Source organism: Myxine glutinosa, chromosome 1 (assembly GCF_964187855.1).
Source record: "Myxine glutinosa chromosome 1, kmMyxGlut1.1, whole genome shotgun sequence".
Lineage (NCBI taxonomy): Eukaryota > Metazoa > Chordata > Myxini > Myxiniformes > Myxinidae > Myxine > Myxine glutinosa.
Window position 1 is genome coordinate 370,080,794 of NC_136261.1, and position 15,271 is coordinate 370,096,064.

Consider the following 15,271-nt stretch of genomic DNA (forward strand, 5'->3'; position numbering starts at 1 on the left):
TGTGTACGTATACATTTAACATAAGATTAAAGTGTACGTGTACATTTCATACAGCATTAAAGTGTACGTATACATTTAACATAAGATTAAAGTGTACGTGTACATTTCATACAGCATTAAAGTGTACGTATACATGTAACATAAGATTAAAGTGTACGCGTACATTTCATACAACATTAAAGTGTACGTATACATTTAACATAAGATTAAAGTGTACGTGTACATTTCATACAACATTAAAGTGTACGTGTACATTTCATATAACATTAAAGTGTACGTGTACATTTCATACAACATTAAAGTGTACATATACATTTAACATAAGATTAAAGTGTACGTGTACATTTCACACAACACTAAAGTTACGTGTACATTTCATATGACATTAAAGTGTACGTGTACATTTCATTAAACATTAAAGTGTGCGTTTCAAAGTGTACGTGGATATAATAACTTGTAAAAGAAGAAAAAAAATCTCTCGAGAATTTCCCCTGCCTTCCGACGAATGAATTAAATACGCCTGAGGAATTTCACTTCCAAGCCGATTTGCCTTTTTCTACACGTGTGAATTACATGTTCATGCTCATGTGAAATAAAGTTTGAAAAGTTAGACGAAAAGCAAGTGTTTTGTTTTGTTATTATTGAAGGCAACTGGTTTATTGTCCCCCGTCGCACCGCAGAGCGAAAGGGGGACTATGGTTTTCCCCTCCGTCCGTGTGTCCGTCCGTCCGTCCGTCCGTCCGTGCGTGCGTGCGGGCGTGTGTGCGTAAGCGAAGGACCGCATTCGAATTTGGTGTGTGTGTGCAACCCACGTCAAAATCCAAGATGGCCGCCGCCATGTATGTCTGATGCCATGTATGTCTGAACCTTGTGAGCTGAATATCTTGAAAAATAAGCGAAGTACCAACTTCTAATCTGGTGTGTGGGTGTATCTAGGCATAAGGAAGAAAGCTATTGAAAATTGGGTCACTACGTCAAAATCCAAGATGGCCGCCGCCATGTATGGCTGAACCTTGTGAGATGAATATCTTGAAAAATAAGCGAAGTACCAACTTCTAATTTGGTGTGTGGGTGTATCTCGGCATAAGGAAGAACCCCCATTGAAAATTGGTCGCCACGTCAAAATCCAAGATGGCCGCCACCATATATATGTCTGAACCTTGTGAGCGAAATATCTCGAATAATAAGCGAAGTACCAACTTCTAATCTGGTGTGTGGGTGTATCTAGGCACTAGGAAGAACGCTCTTTAAAATTGGGTCGCCACGTCAAAATCCAAGATGGCCGCCGCCATGTATGTCTGAACCTTGTGAGATGAATATCTTGAAAAACAAGCGTTACGCCTCGGTCCCCCGTCGGGGAAGTGATGTGAGTTGACAAAGTGGAAGACGCAGAAAACATGCTATGATATGATATTTCGCTCACAAGGTTCAGACATACATGGAGGCGGCCATCTTGGATTTTGACGTGGCAACCCAATTTTCAATAGCGTTCTTCCTTATGCCTAGATACACCCACACACCAGATTAGAAGTTGGTACTTCGCTTATTTTTCAAGATATTCCGCTCACAAGGTTCAGACATACATGGCGGCGGCCATATTGGATTTTGACGTGGCGACCCAATTTTCAATAGCGTTCTTCCTTGTGCCTAGATACACCCAAACACCAGATTAGAAGTTGGTACTTCACTTATTTTTCAAGATATTTCGCTCACAAGGTTCAGACATATATATGGTGGCGGCCATCTTGGATTTTGACGTAGCGACCCAATTTACAACAGCCTTCTTCCTTATGCCGAGATACACCCACACACCAAATTAGAAGTTGGTACTTCGCTTATTTTTCGAGATATTTCGCTCACAAGGTTCAGACATATATATGGTGGCGGCCATCTTGGATTTTGACGTAGCGACCAATTTTCAATAGCGTTCTTCCTTATGCCGAGATACACCCACACACCAGATTAGAAGTTGGTACTTCGCTTATTTTTCAAGATATTTCGCTCACAAGGTTCAGACATATATATGGTGGTGGCCATCTTGGATTTTGACGTGGCGACCCAATTTTCATTGAGGTGGACGTGGACCACGTCGAGGTGGACAGCGCCCATGACGGACTGGGAGAGGCAATCGGCCACAGCATTGTCCTTGCCCGCGACATGCCGGATGTCCATCGTGAATTCGGACACGGCGGAGAGGTGGCGCTGCTGGCGAGCCGACCATGGCTCTGAGACCTTGGCCATGGCGAAGACCAGGGGTTTGTGGTCCACAAACGCCGTGAATGGGCGACCCTCTAAAAGGTGGCGGAAGTGGCGAACCGCCAGTTAAAGGCCGAGGAGCTCGCGGTCGAACGTGCTGTATTTGCGCTCGTTAGGGCGGAGCTACCGGCTGAAGAAGGCCAGCGGCTGCTAAGCCCCGTTAACCCACTGCTCGTGCACGGCGCCCATCGCATAGTCGGAAGCGTCCATGGTAAGGGCGATGGGTGCGTTGAGCGCCAGGTGCGCCAGCATGGTTGCGTTGGCGAGGGCCAGCTTAGCGCCCATGAACGCCTCGTCCATCTCCTCGGTCCAGGCGATGTCGTGCTTGGCCGGCTTACCCCTGAGGGCCTCGTACAGGGGGCGCATGAGTTGAGCGGCACGAGGCAGGAACCGGTGGTAGAAGTTCACCATACCAAAAACTCCTGCAGGGCCTTGACGGAGCGGGGTGCGGGAAAGTTTTAACGGCCTCCACCTTGGTCGGCAGCGGAACGGCCCCGCGCTTCGTGATGCGGTGTCCCAGGAAGTCGACGGCAGCCACGCCAAACTGGCATTTCGCCGCGTTGATGATGAGGCTGTGCTGGCTGAGGCACTCAAAAAGTGTGCGCAGGTGAAGGAGGTGCTCCGCCCGGGAAGTGCTGGCAATGAGAATGTCATCCAGGTAGACGAACAGAAATGTGAGATCGCGCAGCACATTGTCCATCAGCCACTGGAAGGCCTGGGCCGCATTCTTAAGGCCGAATGGCATTCGGAGGAACTCGAAGAGGCCAAAGGGTGTAATTACAGCCGTCTTTGGAATGTTGGCCGGCCGGACAGGTACCTGCTGGTAGCCCCGAATAAGGTCGACCTCGGAGAAGATCACCCTTCCCGCCAAACGGGCGGAAAAGTCCTGGATATGCGGTATCGGGTACCGGTCGGGAGTGGTGGCGTCGTTGAGGCGGCGATAATCGCCACACGGACGCCATCCGCCACCCGATTTTGGTACGATGTGCAGGGGCGAGGCCCACGCGCTGTTCGAGCGCCGCACAATGCCCAACCGCTCCAGCGCGTCGAATTCCGCCTTTGCCACGGCGAGTTTGGCAGGGTCGAGGCGACGAGCCCTGGTGTAGACCGGTGGACCAGTGGTTGGGATTTGGTGTTCGACGCCGTTTTTGACGGCGACGGCCGAAAACGTAGGCCGCATGAGGGCGGGGAACTCAGCGAGGAGGCGGGTGAAGTCGTCCGCGGCCGGGAGCGCGCAGACTAACTTGGTTGGTGCGGAGCTGCTCAAAGAACAAGCGAGAGAGCTGAAGGTCTATGCCTTGATGAGGCGACGACGTTTTACGTCAACCAAAAGTCCATGGGCGCAAAGAAAATCCGCACCCAACAAAGCCCTGGGCACGTTCGCCGTGATGAAATCCCACTCGAAACGCTGGCCCCCGAAGCGGAGTGCGACGCTGTGTGAACTGAAGGTGCGGATAGAGGAGCCATTTGCGGCGACCAAGGCGGGGCCGCAAAGCGCGGCCTCCTTGTCCTGCCCCGAGGCAGGTATAACGCTCACCTGAGCTCCCGTATCACACAGGAAACGTCGCCCGGATGCGGTGTCCGTAATGAACAAAAGGCTGCCGGAATGGCCGACGCTCATGGCAGGAAGCGAGCGCTGGCCTGGTCGTTTCCCGACCCGCCGAAAGTGCACGGTGGGCGACACGTTCTGGCCTTCTGCCCGAACCTGGCGTGGTAGTAGCACATGGTCCACCCCGGTGGTGGCCGCGGCACCGGTCATGGTGGGTGTGGCCGCAAGGGGCGCTGAATCGGCCAGTGGCAGCACCGGTCGTGGCGAGGGCGTTGCCTCGGCCGGACCAGGGTTCCAGGCGGACGCTCCGAAGTGCCGCCCGGCTGAGAAAAATTTGTCGGCTTCCTTAGCCAGGGCGCGAGGGTCCTTGATTGTAGAGTTAGCCAAAGCTAAGTGTACCTGCCCGGGTAGCTGTCGGAGAAACAGCTCGCGAAAGAGAAAATCTGGGCGGTGTTCGCCGACCAGGGAGAGCATGTGGTCCATGTGCTCGGATGGTCGAGCCTCCCCGAACTCAGGCAGATCGAGCAGCTGTCGCGCGCGTTCGGCCTCAGTGAGGTCAAACGTACCGAGGAGTAGTCGTTTGAGTGCGCCGTACTTGTCGGCGTTTGGCGGGCTCTGTAGAAGGCTCAAGACCCGGGAGGCGGTGGCGGCGTTTAGCGTGGAGACCACATGGTGGAAGCGAGTCTCGTCCGCCGTGATGTGCCGCAGAGCGAACTGGGGCTCCGCTTGGGCAAACCAGACGGCCGTGTGCGATTCCCAGAAGCCAGGGAGTTTCATAGCAACGGTCGACTCCATTGCCATGTTCGTAAAAGAGGTCACCAATGTGGATCTGTGTGTGCTCCCACGTCGAACTCCAACAATATGGACGCAACAACGAGCTGAGTTTCATAGAGCTGTTTATTCCGAGATCGGCACGAATGCACTGAAAATGGCTACCCCGAGCGGCAATATATACTCAGAGGCAAAAGTTATTGTGACATGGAATTTTTTCATTGGTAATCTTGTGAATGAATTTTTGGATTTGAACCAGAGAAAGAGTGTGTTAAAATGGTCGAAGAAACGCAACCAAGCAGTTGTTGTTCGAATTGCATGAAATTTGCAAGAAGCATGACATATTCGAGAAAAATGGCCAGCAATGTTCACTTTAAAAGGCCAGACAACCAGACGCTTATCATTTCCACTCAATGCAGTCTTAAGAAGTGCAGAAGTCAGAAAAACACCTCTATTCATCGTTTTGGAATAAGTTCGACATGCCACACCTCGGGGAAAATGACAGATGGAGAGCTATAGGTATGCTTCAGTCTGGTACCTCGCAGCGTGATGTTGCTCGTCGATTCAACGTCCATAGAAACACCATTTGGCACAGCTTCACCGAGCTGACGGTAGGACACGTGTCTACAGGTGCACAGGTGAACGTTACATCAGGCCATGTGTTCTGGAAGGGGATCGTTTTGGAGGTGGGGGCGTTATGATCTGGGGTGGGATAACAGCTGCAGCAACAACGCCAATGATTCTGATTGAGGGGAACTTGAATGCTGTGAGGTACCGAGACGAGATTTTGCAAATGGCCGCTTTACCGTCTTTGCAACAGAATGGCCCTAGAGTGACGTTTCAACACGATAATGCCAGACCACACGTTGCTCGAGTTGTACAGCAGTATCTTAATCAGAACAATGTTAATGTGTTACCCTGGCCTGCAAGATCCCCTGATTTGTCACCCATTGAACACGTCTGGGATGAAATGGAGCGACGTTTATGACGTCATCCGAATCCTCCAAAAACGCTGCAGGAACTCCACCAAATCCTTCCTCGGATATGGAATGATCTTTCCAAGGACTTTCATCGACGTTTAGTGGCCTCAATGAGGCGAAGGTGCCAGGCCTGCATCAATGCACAAAGTGGACACACTCGCTACTGACTGTGTGAACTTGCTTGTGAACCCCCTCTTGTGTTGTGGCTCATTTGCATATGCCAGGTGCACTGTTCTTATGGACTGTTGATCGTTACCATACCTTGAAACATTTGTCTTTCCATGTAATAACATTTCATTCGCGGCAGTAAAAGTTTAACACTGATTCTGTTTGTTGTTTGTGTGTCACAATAACTTTTGCCTTTGAGTATATATTTCAAATTCAAACAGTAAGCCACGCCTCTCAACGGGGCGTGGTATGCAATCCGGGTGACCGCCCGCTGCTTACGTCACCGGCCGGTACAAGAGAATTGTGTCCGGTAACCGCTACACATTACCTCATTTCCTCTGCATGATATGCAATCAATTATTTCCTCAAAACGGTATCTTTATTGAATGACAGAAGATGCATTGTTCAGTCTTTAAATGTACACCAGAGGACTGTGAAGCGAAAGAGCTTTGTGGAGAGAAAAACATGGAGGCGATTACTGGCCCGCTGGCTTGCCTGGAAAATGGGCGGTGCTTGTGACGCATGGTGGAAGAGGGAGGGCGTGGTTTGAGAATGGGCGGAGCATATAATCCACCCAAAGATACGAACTCTGCTTTTTATATCAGAAGATTTGTATGTGTACATACTTACACGGAGTTGCTTTTGAAACACAACTTGAGGTAATGCAAAATTGATTTACATCGACTATCTTTCCGGGGTGGATCTCTCTACGGAGATTTACATCTACGATCTGTCTCTCTTGCACGTATCTATCTGCGGGTTGGGACTCCAGCATCACGTGGGTCTCTCTTGCACGTGTTCTGGTTTCAAAAGGGAGAGCGCTCGCTGAACATCGATAGTGGAATCCTTACCCGCATCTTCTTCCATTGTTTTCAATTCCAATATCTCGCAACCTCATTATTTATTTACCATTGGTCTCACAATCAAGGTGAAGAATGAAGACCCTTGTCAGAATCGTAAATCAATAAATGAACAACTGCCTGGCTAGCTCAGTCGGTAGAGCATGGGATTCTTAATCCCAGGGTTGTGGGTTCGAGCCCCACGTTGGACGTGTTTATTTTTCTGAGCGAAAAGCGAGATTACGAAATAATTTGTTCATTTGTGTTCAGGTCCAGAAACAGAATTATTTTGATGTGATTATTATTGATTAAAAACAATAAATAAAGAACTGAACGGGGTTTTGAATCCTAATTTTTTTTTGAGGTGTTACAGTTAAATAAAGAATGAACGTCGAACAGCAGCGTAGCTGGGCTTATTTGATACCCCAGTTTAAGAGAATAGTATGACCTGGGTAGGGATACCAGTTGGTAAATGATGTAAGTATTAAAGTTTTTTGAAGTACTCTTAAGTCTGTCACCATGGAAGTGAAGAGAATGTCTTCAGACACTGGTTTGGCGTCAACAATGAAACAACCATACACCGCTTCAATCCAGCAGCTTTGCAATCACGATAAAGGGATTGCACTGTTACGATTATATTACTATATTATTATTATTATTATTATCGTTATCATTATTATGAAAGCGATACTACTGTCTTGAAAAACCTGGGCTAATTTGCTTGAAGCACACTGAAGGTGAGACATGAAGGCATGAACCTGTAGGCCTTTCACATACTGTATCGTTGGAAGACCCGTAACACCGATGCTTTGGATATTTCATGGTCATTTTAACAATCAGTTTGTTTTTGTTTCACACTGAATTAAAAACGTGAAGGTTGAACATGGTGTTTGTGACATATGACAGGTTCGACGATATATTCGGCCTGAATGGCATAGGAATCAAAATGGCGGTGTGTGGATTCAGGCGTTGTGTGCCGCAATGACATAACAGAAGCAATCACATCAGCGCTGTCATGTGACCACATCCTCAGCTCTGATTGGTGTACGTTTGTGAGGGACAGACATACATATGGACAGACAAACACTGTTCTCGACGGCTTTGCCCTACAGGCTACACTGTAAAAAAGCAAACCTGTTGACAGTGTTGGGTACCGCTACTGAAAATAGCAGTGGTCATGACGTCATCGGCGTGGTTATGTAATCAAGGACAAGGTTGCAACCCAATGGATAATGTGCACACAACTCTCTTCAGACTCATCAGAAAGTGAATTTGACAAAGTTTTTTCTGATCAAGAATCCTCTGACAGTCAAAGTCATTATAAAAACTACCCGCAGCAAAAAAAAACCTCGATATGACGTAGCGGGTCACGTGGGTCATCAAATCGCCGTTTTTCGGGGGGCTGGACCAATCGTGTGGAAAATGACAACTAAAAACATGAATATCTTCCTTCCGAGATATTTATTCCAAAAAAAGCACAACGATTCAGTATTAATTAAGTAATATCTTGTAGCGGTTACCGGAAGCATGACACAATTACCGTGCACTGGCCGATGACGCAACCGGCGAGCGGTCACGTGTCCGGACTCGCGCGGGCGTGTCCAGGCTTGCCCTCTCGGGCGAACACTCGCCTTGCATACCACGCCCCGTCGAGAGGCGTGACTTACCTATTTTGCATACCACGCCCCGCCTGAGAGGCATGGCTTTTGTGTGTTGAGTTTGCATTATAAATTGCCGCCCGTTCGAGGGTCGGATTCAGTGTGCTTTTGAGTTCTTTGGTTTTGAGCTAAATAAATAGCTCGGTGAAACTTCGTTCCTGTGTTTTCCATTTTGTCTGGCTTTATCGTGCGAGCACAGCTCCCACAATTGGTGACCCCTTTCTACGAACAGGGCGATGGAGTCAGCTGTAGCTTTGAAGCTCCCGGGCTTTTGGGAATCTCACGCGGCTGTTTGGTTTGCTCAAGCGGTTTCTCAATTCGCCCTGCGGAACATTACGGAGGACACGACGCGCTACCACCACGTGGTCTCTGCGCTCAATGCCTCCGCCGTGGCCCGGGTCCTGAGCTTCCTCCAGCACCCGCCGAACGCCGTCAAATACGGCGCGCTCAAAGGCCTACTCCTCGGTGCGTTTGGACTCATGGAGACCGAACGCGCACGACAACTACTACACCTCCCGGAGCTGGGCGAGGCCCGTCCGTCCGAAAGCATGGACCACATGCTTGCTCTTCTCGGTGACCACAGCCCGGACTTCCTCTTCCACGAGCTGTTCCTCCAGCGGCTACCCGGGCAGGTACGATTAGCTTTGGCTAACTTGCCCATCACGGACCATCGCGCCCTGGCCAAGGAGGCCGATAAATTTGTCGCGGCCAGGCGACACGTCGGAGCGGCCGCCTGGGACCCTGGGCCGACTGAGGCAACGCCCGCGCCACGACCGGCGCCTCCGCCGGCTGAGTCCGCGCCACTGACGGCTGCGGCCGCCACGACGCCCCGTCGACCGAACCCTACATGACCGCCGGAGCCTCCACCAGAGCGGACCATGTGCTATTACCACGCTAGGTTCGAGCAGAAGGCCAGAACGTGCCGCCCCCGTGCACTTTTGGCGGGTCGGGAAACGACCAGGCCGGCGCTCGCTGCCTGCCATGAGCGTCGGCCATTCAGGCAGCCTTCTGTTTATCACGGACACAGAGTCCTGGCGGCGTTTGTTGTGTGACACCGGCGCTCAGCTGAGCGTGATATCCGCCTCGGTGCAGGACAAACAGCCCGCGCTATGCGGCCCCACCCTGGTCGCCGCAAACGGCTCCTCCATCCGCACCTTCGGTTCGCGCAGCGTCGCATTCTGTTTCGGGGGCCAGCGCTTCAGGTGGGACTTCATCATGGCGAACGTGCCCAAGGCCTTGCTGGGTGCCGATTTTCTTTGTGCGCATGGGCTTGTTGTCGACGTCAAACGGCGTCGGCTCATCAACGCGGAGACCTTCAGCTCGCTCGCTTGCTCATTGAGCGGCTCCGCTCTGACCAAGCTAGCCTGCGCGCTCCCGGCCGTGGACGATTTCACCGCCTACTCGCCGAGTTTCCCGCCCTCACACAGCCGACGTTTTCGGCCATCGCCATCAAGCACGGTGTCGAACACCACATCCCGACCATAGGTCTATGCCAGGGCTCGCCGCCTCGACCCGGCCAAACTCGCCGTGGCGAAGGCGGAATTCGACGCGCTGGAGTGGTTGGGCATTGTGCGGCGCTCGAACAGCGCGTGGGCCTCGCCCCTGCACATCGTGCCCAAACAGGGTGGCGGGTGGCGACCATGCGGCGATTACCGCTGCCTCAACGACGCCACCACCCCCGACTGGTACCCGATACCACATATACAGGACTTTTCCGCCCGTTTGGCGGGGCGGGTGATCTTCGCCAAGGTCGACCTTATTCGGGGCTACCACCAGGTACTTGTCCGGCCGTCCGACGTTCCGAAGACGGCTGTAATTACACCTTTTGTCCTCTTCGAGTTCCTCCGAATGCCGTTTGGCCTTAAGAATGCGGCCCAGGCCTTCCAGCGGCTAATGGACAGTGTGCTGCACGATATCACCTTTCTGTTCCTCTACCTGGATGACATTCTCATCGCCAGCACTTCCCGGGCGGAGCACCTCGTCCACCTGCGCACGCTTTTTGAGCGCCTCGGCCAGCACGGCCTCATCATCAACCTGGCGAAATGCCAGTTTGGCGTAATGGCCGTCGACTTCCTGGGGCACCGCATCACGAAGCGCGGGGCCGTCCCGCTGCCTACCAAGGTGGAGGCAGTCACAAGTTTCCCGCGCCCCCGCTCCATCAAGGCCCTACAGGAATTTTTGGGGATGGTAAATTTTTACCGCCGGTTCGTGCCTCGCACCGCCCCACTCATGCACCCCCTGTACGAAGCCCTCCGGGGCAAGCCGGCCAAGCTCGACGCCGCCTGGACCACAGAGATGGACGCGGCGTTCACGGGCGCTAAGCTGGCCCTCGCCAACGCGACCATGCTGGCGCACCCAGCGCTCGACGCACCCATCGCCCTCACCATGGACGCTTCCGACTACGCGGTGGGCGCCGTGCATGAACAGTGGGTGAACGGAGCTTGGCAACCGCTGGCCTTCTTCAGCCGGCAGCTTCGACCTAACGAGCGCAAGTATAGCGCTTTCGACCGTGAGCTCCTCGTCCTTTACCTGGCCGTTCGCCACTTCCGCCATCTTTTGGAGGGCCGCCCGTTCACGGCGTTTGTGGACCACAAACCCGTGGTCTTCGCCATGGCCAAGGTTATGGAGCCGTGGTCGGCCCGCCAGCGGCGCCACCTCTCCGCCGTGTCCGAATTTATGATGGACATCCGGCACGTTGTGGGCACGGACAACGCTGTGACCGATTGCCTCTCCCGGTCCGGCGTGAACGCCGTCCACCTGGGTGTGGACTTCACCTGCATGGCGGCCGTCCAGACCGCCGACCCCATGGTGCAAGCCCTCCGGACAGCGGACACAGGCCTGCGGTTGGCCGACGTCCCCTTCGAGGACACAGGCACGGTTCTCCTGTGCGACGTTTCCCTGGGCCAACCTCGCCCCATCATGCCCACCGGATGGCAGCGGCACATTTTTGACGCCCTCCACGGCCTTTCCCACCCGGGCCGGAAAGCATCACAGAAGCTCGTGGCAGCAAAGTTCGTCTGGCATGGGCTCCGTAAGTACGTCCGCGACTGGGCCAATGCCTGTGTCGCCTGCCAGTGCGCGAAGGTCCACCGGCACACCCAGGCCCCGTTGGCACCATTCGACGTGCCCGCGCGGTGCTTCGACCACGTCAATGTGGACCTGGTGGGACCCCTTCCCTCCTCACAGGGCTTCACCCACCTCCTCACGATGGTGGACAGGACCACCAGGTGGCCGGAGGCCGTCCCGCTGGCATCAACAACATCCGCCGACGTGGCGCAGGCCTTCATTGGCACTTGGATTGCCCGTTTCGGCGCGCCCCCGGACATGTCCTCCGACAGAGGCCCGCAATTCACCTCTGAGCTTTGGGGCGCGGTCGCCCAGGCCTTGGGGGTCAAGCTTCACCGCACCACGGCCTACCACCCCCAAGCCAACGGCTTGTGCGAGCGGTTCCCCCGCTCGATGAAGGCCGCTCTCAGAGCCAGCCTCCAGGATGACGGTTGGGCCGACAGGCTCCCGTGGGTCCTATTGGGCCTCCGAAAGGCCCCGAAAGAGGACCTCCAGGCTTCCACCGCCGAGCTGGTCTATGTCCAGCCACTGCGCGTGCCGGGCGAATTCATCCCTGATGCCACTGGTCCCTGGTACGCGGCTCGCCAACGCTCGGACCTCCAGGAGGCCGCCAGGAGATTTGCCCCCGTGCCCACGTCCCACAACGGCTGCCCCCAACCCCACGTCCCTCCAGCACTTCGCACTGCGGAGTACGTTTTTATCCGGCACGACGCACACCGGGGACCGCTCCGGCCACCGTACGATGGGCCTTTCCCGGTCCTGCAGAGGGACGACAAATCATTCATCATCGACATCGGCGGCAAGCCGGACCGCATCTCCGTGGACCGCCTCAAGCCGGCCCATTTGGACCTCGACCAACCTCCACGGTTGGCCCTTCCTCCACGACGGGGCCGTCCCCCGTCAACCAAGCCCCCCGCCCGACCATCCACCGCCACGCCGCCGACCACCCCCACACGAATCGCCAGGGGTCGTTTCGGCCGGGTCATCAGGACCCCCCTCAAACTGACTCTCCCGGTGCAGGTTAATTCTGGGGGGGGCGCATGTAGCGGTTACCGGAAGCATGACACAATTACCGTGCACCGGCCGATGACGCAACCGGCGAGCGGTCACGTGTCCGGACTCGCCCGGGCGTGTCCAGACTTGCCCTCTCGGGCGAACACTCGCCTTGCATACCACGCCCCGTCGAGAGGCGTGACTTACCTATTTTGCATACCACGCCCCACCTGAGAGGCGTGGCTTTTGTGTGTTGAGTTTGCGTTATAAATTGCCGCCCGTTCGTGGGGCGGATTCAGTGTGCTTTTGAGTTCTTTGGTTTTGAGCTGAATAAATAGCTCGGTGAAACTTCGTTCCTGTGTCGTCCATTTTGTCTGGCTTTATCGTGCGAGCACAGCTCCCACAATCTATTAATTAATCCAAACATGATTTCCTGAGTCTGTGGCCCTTTAAAATCTTCATTTGTTTGAATTGAATTATGTAGTTGAACACCAGAACACCAATCGCCTTGTTGGCAATTTCAAATTGAAGTGTACGTGTGCATATCATATAACAATAAAGTTTACGTGTCCATTTCATATCACTTCAAAGTGCACGTATTCATTTCATATAATATTAAAGTGTACGTATGAATTTCATATCATATTAAAGTGTACGTGTGCATTTCATATAATATTGATGTGTACGTATGAATTTCATATCATATTAAATTGGACGTGTGCATTTCATAAAATATTAAAGTGTACGTATGAATTTCATCTAAGATTAAAGTGAACGTGTACATTTAATATTAAATATTAAAATGTACGGTAAAACGGTATCTTTATTTAATGACAGAAACGCATTGTTCAGTCTTCAAATGTACACCAGAGGACTGTGAAGCGGAAGAGTTTTGTGGAGAGAAAAACATGGAGGCGATTATTGACCCCCTGGCTTGCCTGGATAATGGGCGGTGCTTTTGACGCATGGGGGAGGAGGGAGGGCGTGGTTTGAGAATGGGCGGATCATATAATCCACCCACAGATACGAACTCTGCTTTTCATATCAGAAGATTTATACGTGTACATACTTACACGGAGTTGCTTTTGAAACACAACTTGAGGTAATGCAAAAATGTTTTGCATCTCCGATCTATCCACAGGGCGGGACTCCAGCATCACGTGGGTCTCTCTTGCACGTGTCTATCTGCGGGTTGGGACTCCAGCATCCCGTGGGTCTCTCCTGCACTTGTCTATCTGCGGGATGGGACTCCAGCATCCCGTGGGTCTCTCTTGCACGTGTTCTGGTTTCAAAAGTGAGAGCGCTCGATGAACATCGATAATAATGGAATCCTTACCCGCATCTTCCATTGTTTTCAATTCCAACATCTCGCTGCCTCATTATTTATTTACCATTGGTCTCACAATCAAGTTGAAGAATGAAGACCATTGTGGGAATCGTAAATGAACTACTGAATAAACGCCCGGCTAGCTCAGTCGGTAGAGCATGGGACTCTTCAATCCCAGGGTCGTGGGTTCGAGCCCCACGTTGGGCGTGTTTATTTTTCTGAGCGAAAAGCGAGATTACAAAAAAAAATTGTTCACCTGTGTTCAGGTCCAGAGACAGAATTATTTTGATGTGATTATTGTTGATTAAAAAGCAATAAATAAAGAACTGAACGGGGTTTTTAATTATAACAATTTTTGAGATGTTACAGTTAAATAAAGAATGAACGTCTAACATCAGCGTCGCTGGGCTTGTTTGATACTCTAGTTTAAGAGAATAGTATGACCTGGGTAGCGATACCAGTTTTTTTTTTGTTTTTTTTTGTACACTGAATCGAGGCTCGTGAAAGAGCTAACATTTACTTCACAAACAAATCAACAAGACAAACAAAATATATAAAAAGAGGGAGCGGAAGACAAAATGGGGAGAGAAGGGGAAGCACACAAACACAACATTTGAGAGCAGGGAGATGTGTGGAAAGGAGAGGGCTTGGGGGGAGGAGGCGTGGGAAGGGGGGGGGGGCGGGAGGGAGAAGTATAAAACACAAGGACACCAAGGACTTCCAGGACAGAAGTTGGTATTTCAAAAAAGTGGAATTGGGGTGAAATTAGCGGGGGTAGAAAAGATCAAGGTTTTGGTTGGGGGAAGATAAGAGATGGTGGTGAACAGCTGTTTTAAAGACCTGAAGGGTGGAGTGGGATTGAAGAGAGTGAGGGAGTTTGTTCCAGAGGCGGGAGAAAGGAGGAATGAAGGAGTGAAGGTGAGCAGAGAGTCTTGATTTTGGCAGTTTATCCATTAGAGGGTTGCAGGCAGATCTTGTGCGACCTGCAGGAATATTTGCGAGACAGAGCCCAGAGAGAGCTGGGGGGGGGGGGGGGCAAGGCCAGAGAGGAGTCGGTAGAAGACAGAAAGACCACCAACCTGCCTGTGGTGAGTGAGTGAGAGGCCCTTGGAGTTAGCTTCATCGTGGGAGATTCCAATGATTCTGAACGCTTTGGTTTCAAAAGTGTGAAGACGAGCTAGGTGTGAGGCAGGAGCACCAGCCCAGAGGGGAGAGCAGTATTCCATTGAGCTGCGGATGAAAGCCTTGTATGTGGTGAGGAGCTCAGGTGTGCCAAGGAAGGACTTCGCACGACGGAGGATGCCCAGTCGGCGACTGGCTTTGGAGGCCAGATTTGAAATGTGGTTTTCCCAGGAAAGATCATGGCAGATAGTGAGACCCAAAAGCTTGAGTGACAGAACTTCTTGGAGAGGATTATTCAGAAAGTGGATGGGAGGGTTGTCCAGTCGTTCTTTTCAGAGAGACATCGTAAGAGTGTGAGATTTGTCAGGATTGAAAGACATGTTCCACTTGTTTGCCCAGTCTGTGATTTTTTCCAGGTCTGCAGAGAGTGCGGAGGCTGCAGACTGCCGATCTGAGGGATGACGAATGGAGCGACAGAGAGTAGAGTCATCAGCAAAGAGATAGAGAGGATTTTCAAGAGAGTCAGAGAGATCATTGATGAA

The 15,271-nt window shown here is 52.1% G+C and overlaps 1 long non-coding RNA gene and 1 other non-coding gene across 2 annotated transcripts in view; both read left to right on the forward strand.

The window, feature by feature from the left end:
- Positions 1-15,271, forward strand: part of LOC137419545 (uncharacterized) — a 221,935-nt gene that overhangs the window by 187,998 nt on the left and 18,666 nt on the right. The window lies entirely within an intron of this gene.
- TRNAK-CUU (transfer RNA lysine (anticodon CUU)) lies at positions 6,703-6,775 on the forward strand. The gene has a single exon. It is a non-coding gene; the product is annotated as a tRNA-Lys (tRNA).